At 40.0% G+C, this 7317-nt stretch overlaps 1 long non-coding RNA gene across 1 annotated transcript; it reads right to left on the bottom strand.

Annotated features, from left to right (window-relative positions):
* Positions 1 to 289: 289 nt before the first annotated feature.
* On the bottom strand, positions 290 to 1204 carry LOC125524079. The gene is made up of 2 exons (XR_007290539.1): positions 1112 to 1204; positions 290 to 1038 (listed from the first exon to the last, which is right to left on the bottom strand). It is a non-coding gene; the product is annotated as an uncharacterized LOC125524079 (long non-coding RNA).
* Positions 1205 to 7317: the final 6113 nt, after the last annotated feature.

The raw sequence follows: 7317 nt of genomic DNA, 5'->3' as shown, positions 1-7317 counted from the left end.
ATGGCGCGGCAAGATAGATGGCACTGGCCATGGTCAATATGGCCAAGCTTAATTGAGAAGCACTGTAGCTGAAGTACCTATCATTGTAATTTGAACTAGCTTTGCTTGTACCCTGTTATGTCTGTTTCTGTTAGTTTCTATCAGTTTGGTTATTGTCAGTTGTCAGTTTGTAATGTTTGGATGATGAACCAGTCTGTTTTCTGAACATCAGTGTTGTAATGTTGTAATGTTAGCTATTGTGTTGTGTGTCAAACAATTCTGCAATTTGTTTATGCACTTTCTAGCAATGTTGAACCAGTCAAGTTGAACCAGTCTACTCTCACATATGCTTGCTGTCTTACATCAACAAGTTTACACAGACTGATAGCATGCAAAAGACCACACCAACTAGTTCAGTACATAGTAGTAGTACTTAAGTTACAAAATACCAAAACAAATGCATTGTAGCAAGCACTTCTCCAACTCATTCTTCATCTGCTGGAACATGTGTGGTTCTGCTAGACCCTTCTCCAAGTAGCAGCCACTTCAGTCCCTTTGTTTTTGTTTTCTTGTTTCTTGTTCCTCTTCTTCCTCTTGTTCCTCTCACTCTGACTTGTGTTTGTGCAGAAGAAGTACCTCTTCCAGCTCCTCTTCCTCTGCCTGGTGCTTGTGCAGAAGCACTAGCTCTTCCAGCTCCTCTTCCTCTGCCTTGTGCTTGTTCAGAACCAGCACCTCTTCCAGCTCCTCTTCCTCTGCCTGGTGCTTGTGCAGAAGCAGCAGCTCCTCTAACTCCTCTTCCTCTAGCTGCTATGTTGGCCCTGTGCTCAACTACAAATGCACTTTCCTTGGGAATTTGGTGTATCCTAGTAACAGGAATTCCTTGTGTTGTTCCCTATACAAAGAAACAACGGTAATGTCAGTTTTTCATGAAAATGCAATTTTAAGGAATAGAATATTGTGAAATTGTGGCACAAGTACCTCATGTGATAAAATATGTATCATGCTGTCTTCAACCTGTGTTGGGTCAAGACCTGGCCTCAAAGTTCTGTTCTGAATGTGCTGCACATCATACAAGAGCATGTCAGTTATTGTTATGTTCCTTTTGTTTTAGTAATTACTAATGTAAACTTACAGTTAGAATTATAGGGAAGTCAACATCTCCATTTTCATCAATAACCATCTTTGACTTCTTTTTCTTAGCTTGCTCCCTCATTTTCTCTATTTGCTCCCTCATTTTGTCAGTGGGCTTTCTCTTCCTTCCCCTCCTACTATGTGATTCTAGCTGCTCAGTTGCAACATTTTCTGTTCTGCCATGATCAGGTTGATCACTTTCAACATTATCTGTTCTGCCATGCTCACGTGGATCACTTCCAAAGTCCCCAGTCTGCTCATGTTGATCTTCCTCTTCTCTTAGTACAACAGCTTTCAACTTTGAGCAACCACTTCTGTTATGAACAGCTCCTTTGCAATAGCCACAGTGCATAATAGCCCCATGTCTACTGAGTTTAGTGCCATCTTATGTCTCCTCTAGTTGCTGCCTTCTGTTCTTTCTTCTCCTTCCAGCTCTTTTCTCATATAGTGGTGGCAATATAGGTAGTGCATCTACATGTGGCCACTCATCTTTCTCCCTTGTAGGATATACTTGAACTCCATAAGCTGACAAGTATGTTTGCACAAAGTAGCAAGAAGACAGCATGGTTTCAGGTTTAATCCTTTCATGTCTACAACAGGCACAAGCATGGCTGCAAGGAATTCCAGTGAGTTGCCACCTTCTGCAGGTGCATGCATACATATTCAACTCCACTATGTATGTCTTGCCATTTGATAAGACACCAAAGACACCCATCCCTGACGCTTCAGGGTGACAATTGGCCGACAACTCTACATTTTTTTAATTTGTCTCTAATTTTTGGAGTTATGTTGCCTGTCCACTTCTCAGTGGCCTCCTTTTTCTTTGACATATGCCTATGCATTATCTGTGATTTAATCCTCTCAAGCATGGTCAACACAGGTAGCTCTCTAGCTTCTAAAATGTACCTACAACACAACATTTTGACAAAGTTCAGTTTCAGTTACTATTCAATTTCTGACAAAAATCAGTTACTGTTCATTTTCAGACAAAATTCAGTTATTGTTCATTTTCAGACAAATTTTAGTTTCAGATACAGGATTAAGTGGTATTACCTGTTGAAAACTTCACAAGTGTTATTCAACAAAATGTCACACTTGGGAAAAACATAAAAAAAGGCCCTTGACCATTGATTTGGAGGCTTATCTTCCAACCAAGCATAAGCTTCTGGATTATCTTCCCTCATCTTCTCCATATTAATTTCAAACAAGGTTGGAGTGGTTGATTTGGCACAAGTCCATAGTTGTTGTCTGATTGTCTCACCTTTGTGTGCTGAGTGCAAGTTTTGGTACAAGTGTCTCACACAAAACCTATGCTCTGAGTCAGGGAACTGTTCATTCACAGCTTTTATGAGCCCCTATGTGAGAAAACAACAGAATTATCACACTAGTGCAAGTAAGAAGCAAAACAAGAAATGAATGTAAACGGTAACTGAACCTATGAACATTATCTAAACCTATGAACAATAACTGAACTTATTATACCTTCTATTTATCACTCATAATACTGAATGTGCTAGTGTTCATTATGTTAAGATCCTGCTTCAATGTAGCAAGGAACCATGCCCAAGATCCATAGCATTCTGTCTCCACCACTGCCATTGCAATTGGATATATTGAATCATTTCCATCTATACCTACTACTGTGAGTAATTGGCCACCATACTTTGTCTTTATGAATGTGCCATCAATACATATGATTGGCCTACATCCCTTCAGCCAAACTGAAATAACAAGTACTAAACAACCCATTCTCCAGGTTTAGATAGAAAGATGAACCTGGATCGCTATGTCTCACTTCCTCTGCATATCTCCAAAGCAATGAGTACTGCTTCACCTCATCCCCATGCACCACTTCCAATGCTGCTTTCCTATCTCTACCTAGCTTGTGTCTGTTAACTTCCATGTTAAATTTCTTCCTAACTTTCCTTGAAAATGTAGCTAGAGAAATCTTCTCATTATCTCTAAACTTCTCCACATATTTGCTAGCAAGAAAGGGGGCTGTTAGTTCTTTGACATCCCAGACCTTCTCACAAGTGTGCTCTGCAATTAAAGTCTTCACAAGAAAAGATTGTGTCCTATTGTCAGTAATAGCCACTAGTTTCCAAGGGCAACCCTCTTCACACACTGCCTCAAATCTTTGTTTATTATTTCTTTTCTTCCTAATTTGCACCATGTTCTTCACTGCATATTGTGCTACTACTTTCCTAAGGAGCTTCACTGCATATTTCTTAACAAAGTAGTAAAGACCAGATCACTAAAAGTAGTAATCTAAAAGCTCTTATATTTCTTAACAAAGGGAGCATAGATCACTAAAAATATTTCTTAACAAAGGGAGCATAGATTACTACTTTTAGTGATCTAAACCCTCCTATATTTCTTTACGGAAGCGATATTTTTTAAGAGAGAAAAGGGATATTTGGTGGCTTGTTGTTGAAAAAACAAGCATCTATTTTTTGTACCTCAACCATTGCTGAAGTCTAAGTTTTGACTTCCAGTTCTAACACCAAAAACTCTTGATTTTACTACATGTGTGTGATGTTACCACCACATCATCACTAAATTTGCTTTCAAAATGGCCAAAGACATGATTTAGATGTTTTTGATATCTGAGGGACAAAGTATTTCTGGTATTGTAGTTGAGAGACCGAATATAACATTGGCAATTGTTAAGCGGCCAAAAATTCACCTTTTCTTTTACGGAGCTGCTAAAAATCAGTCGACTGAGACTTCGCGAAGTCTCAGTCGACTGGTGAGCCGTTCGATCCTTATTTGCTTGTAGATTCGCGCTGGGACGCTTTGTCCCTGTTTCGGCCTGTCAAAGGCGCGGCCCGGCCTGTTTCCTTTCTTTTTTTTCTTCGAACCGCGACCCCGCGTGAGCGTTTGCTATTGTGGGCTGGGCTTTTATATCCTTTTTTGTTTTTTCTGCTTTGTTTGGGCAGTTAGCACTCATTCCTTCGTCTCTCTCCATTCCCCAATCTCAAATCGGAAGAACTCCGCAGGGAAGAAGAGACACCAAGCTCCGGTTTCTTTAACGAACAGATTGACCTACTACTGCACTCCCAACGAGAGATGATGGCCTACACTGCTGGTGGAGTAAGTTTCCCCTACCTTCTTTTCCATCTTTTCTTGTTTTGTTTGTTGGTGTTACACCGCAGATCTGAGGGGGATTGGGTCGATTTTTTGTGTTGGATCAAGTGTAGATTAATAGCTTCAAGCATAGAATCGGCTCCAGGATTTTAGCCATTTTTTCATGTCCTTTTTCTTCAAGCAGTGGTATGTAGGGGTGTCCCCCTTTTGTGTGTGTGACTTTTATCTTTAGATCTTTTTGCTAAAACCTTTTTGCGAATCAGTAGGATGTTGATATCATTTGTCTGCGGAAAACAAGAGGATGATTACTGAACCTATCATTTAGCATCGGCATGTTTTTTTTCCAGATTTTTGTTGCTGAAACCCTATGAATCAGTAGCATGTTTCAAATTTATCTCTCTGGAACCAAAGAGAAATGATTACTGAACTTATCTCTCTAGCAGCAGCATGTTTATTTGTTTGTATCAAGTATTGGATTAGTAGTTTCAAGCAGAGAATCGCCCTAGAGTTTAGACTTTTTTATTTTTTAGATTTTCGTTTTGTGCATTCATGCATAATAGTGTCTCTCGCCACCATGTTGATCGGCAATGTCGCCGTGGTGATTTGAGGATGAAAGTGGTTCTTTGCTTGTAGCTAGATTCACTTACCTTGATAAATAAAGCTCTGTTTTTGTGGCACCTCTCATCATTCAGATTGCTTCGCGGTTTTCCCTGTGTCTGAATCGCTTCAAGAGAGGAGGAAATAGGTTAGCAGTAGTTACAGTGTCTGTCAGATAGGAGTTTTTGGTATGGAGTCGCGGTAGGATGTGAGTGGTGTGGGAAAGGAACAAAAGCGAGAGCATCCATCTAAGTCCCCAGCTGAGGGTAAGTGAGTTATTCCTCGTCCAAGAAAACACATAAAGCATTCAGTGAAGAAGTGAGCCTAGTTTTGACAGTGGTTAAGAAAGGAAATGGTTCCTTTGCTTCTAGCTAGATTAAGTCACCTCTGAAAATGAATTTCCCATCCTGTTACTTCCATCCTTGTCCAGATTGTTTTTGTGCTTTTTTCTCCTGAAACTGTTTTGACGTTGCTGCACCGAGGAAATAGGTTAGACTAGTTACAATGTGTGTTGGATAAAATGAGCCTAGTAAGTAACAAAGGAGGGTTAGGTGTCGTGTCGCAGTAGCGCGTGGTGATGTGTTGGCTTTTACCTACAAAGCGGGGTGAAAACTTTGTTTTTTCTGAGCAGTGAGTGGTGCAGGAAAGGAACAAAATCCAGCTACAAGCAATTAAATAATGTATCCATACAATGGTGTGTAGGTATGTGGTGTGCATGTATTTATATATTGTAGTTTCACTTTTTTTCATGGACACATGTTGATTACAATAATCTAGTGGCATTCTATTTTTTCTTGCTTTTTTGTGTTTTTGGTTTTATAGTGCAGATGTAGGACGGGTATGATTACTGAACCCATTTTTTACTAGCAGTATGATTTTTTACTGAACCTCTGTGACTCGGAAGAATGTTGGAATCATTCTCTGGAAAAGAAGAGTAAGATTTTTCAGTTTTACTAAACCCATTTACTAGTGTGGTACCGCTTCTGTTTTTGTAACCTTCTGCTTATGAGGCTCTATCCAGTAAAGATTTTTTACAACACTAAAATCTAGTAGCCCCTAAGAGACTCACATGAAGTGTTTACTCCTTTGGATTATACTGGAAGTAGTACTATTAGCACCAGAAAACATGGGGCAGCGTCGAGAGACATGGGGCCTAGTTGCATGTCCCACACCAGGCATGCAACTACATGTCTTCTAGTTTATTCGCAACTAGGAGGGGCTTTGTTTTGTCGGAGGGGGCGGCATCGAGATACATGGGGGGCTAGTTGCATATCCCACACTAGGCACGCAATTGCATGTCTTCTCTTAGCGTGAACAGTCTGCTAATAGTATTTGAGCCATGTTAAAGAGAGACAGTAGAGTGCATTTTTACCCCTGTGTACTTCAATAGGTGACAATAGAGTGTGTTTTAGGCTTTCAAAGTTGACCTTTTTTGTTAGATATAACCTCCGCTAGTCATTCTATTTTTTGGGCAGCTTTTTGATCTGGTGAGTGTGTTCCTTCTCGGAGATTTGGTGGCACATGCCCTTAGTAGATTAATTAGGGGCTGCAGTAGTACTTTATGTTTTTGTAAATGAATATGGTTTAGCATCTGTTAAGCAGGTTTTGGGTTCACACAGTCATAAAGCTGCAGGAGTACATGGTGAAATCTAGATGTTTTGAAATCATTCTTTTTTTAGTTATGTTTTTTCTGAATTCATTTCTTTCACTTTTTTCGTATTTGTGTTGTGAGTAAGTTATCTATTTATTTATTTTTTGCATTTTTATGTGCACAGGAGGCGTTTTGTGGAGTTTGTTTGAATCATTGCAACTATGAGAGCAAGGGAAGTGGTTTCAGCATGTATGTAGGGGAGGACTTAAAAATGGAGGGGTAACTCACCAGCTACTGTTTATATATATTTTAAAATCTTTTTCATTTTTTTATTCTTTGTTTCTTTTTATTGATTCTTTTTTCATGACACCAGTCGTAACTTTTTGTGTTTTGCTTTTTTGTGTTCAACCAAAATATGTTGTGTGATGCAATGAAAGGGCCTGTTTCAACAACATGACGGGATAGGAGGTGACATTTATGGCAAACCAATGAACATACACTGTAAAGTGTTACAAGGGTCACACACAGAGCGCAATTATGAGAGAGGTTGGAGGAAGTTTTATGTAGACGACAAGCTGGATCAACCTTCCCCTAGGGCATTTGTTTGTGTGATCCAGTTTGGCAACGACTCTGAAGATCACTTCCAACATAGCTGCAACTGGGGTCCTTTGTTTTGTTTGGGGGGGGAGGAGAGAGATAAAAGGGGCAAGTTGCATGCCCAACTATAGTTACAGAACCGCATGTATTCAATATTGGTTGCAACTAGGAGACCTTTGTTTTGTTAGAGGGGGCGGCGGGGAGAGAGAGGAGGCTAGTTGCATGTCCAACTATAGTCACGTAACTGCATGTCTTCCAACATAGTTGAAACTGTGGGCCTTTCTTTTGTCAAAGGGGGCTACGGGAAGAGAGAGGGGGGGCCAGTTTGCAACTAC

This window comes from Triticum urartu, chromosome 7, assembly GCF_003073215.2.
Source record: "Triticum urartu cultivar G1812 chromosome 7, Tu2.1, whole genome shotgun sequence".
In the NCBI taxonomy this organism is placed as follows: domain Eukaryota; kingdom Viridiplantae; phylum Streptophyta; class Magnoliopsida; order Poales; family Poaceae; genus Triticum; species Triticum urartu.
This window is presented reverse-complemented; position numbering and strand designations above follow the sequence as displayed.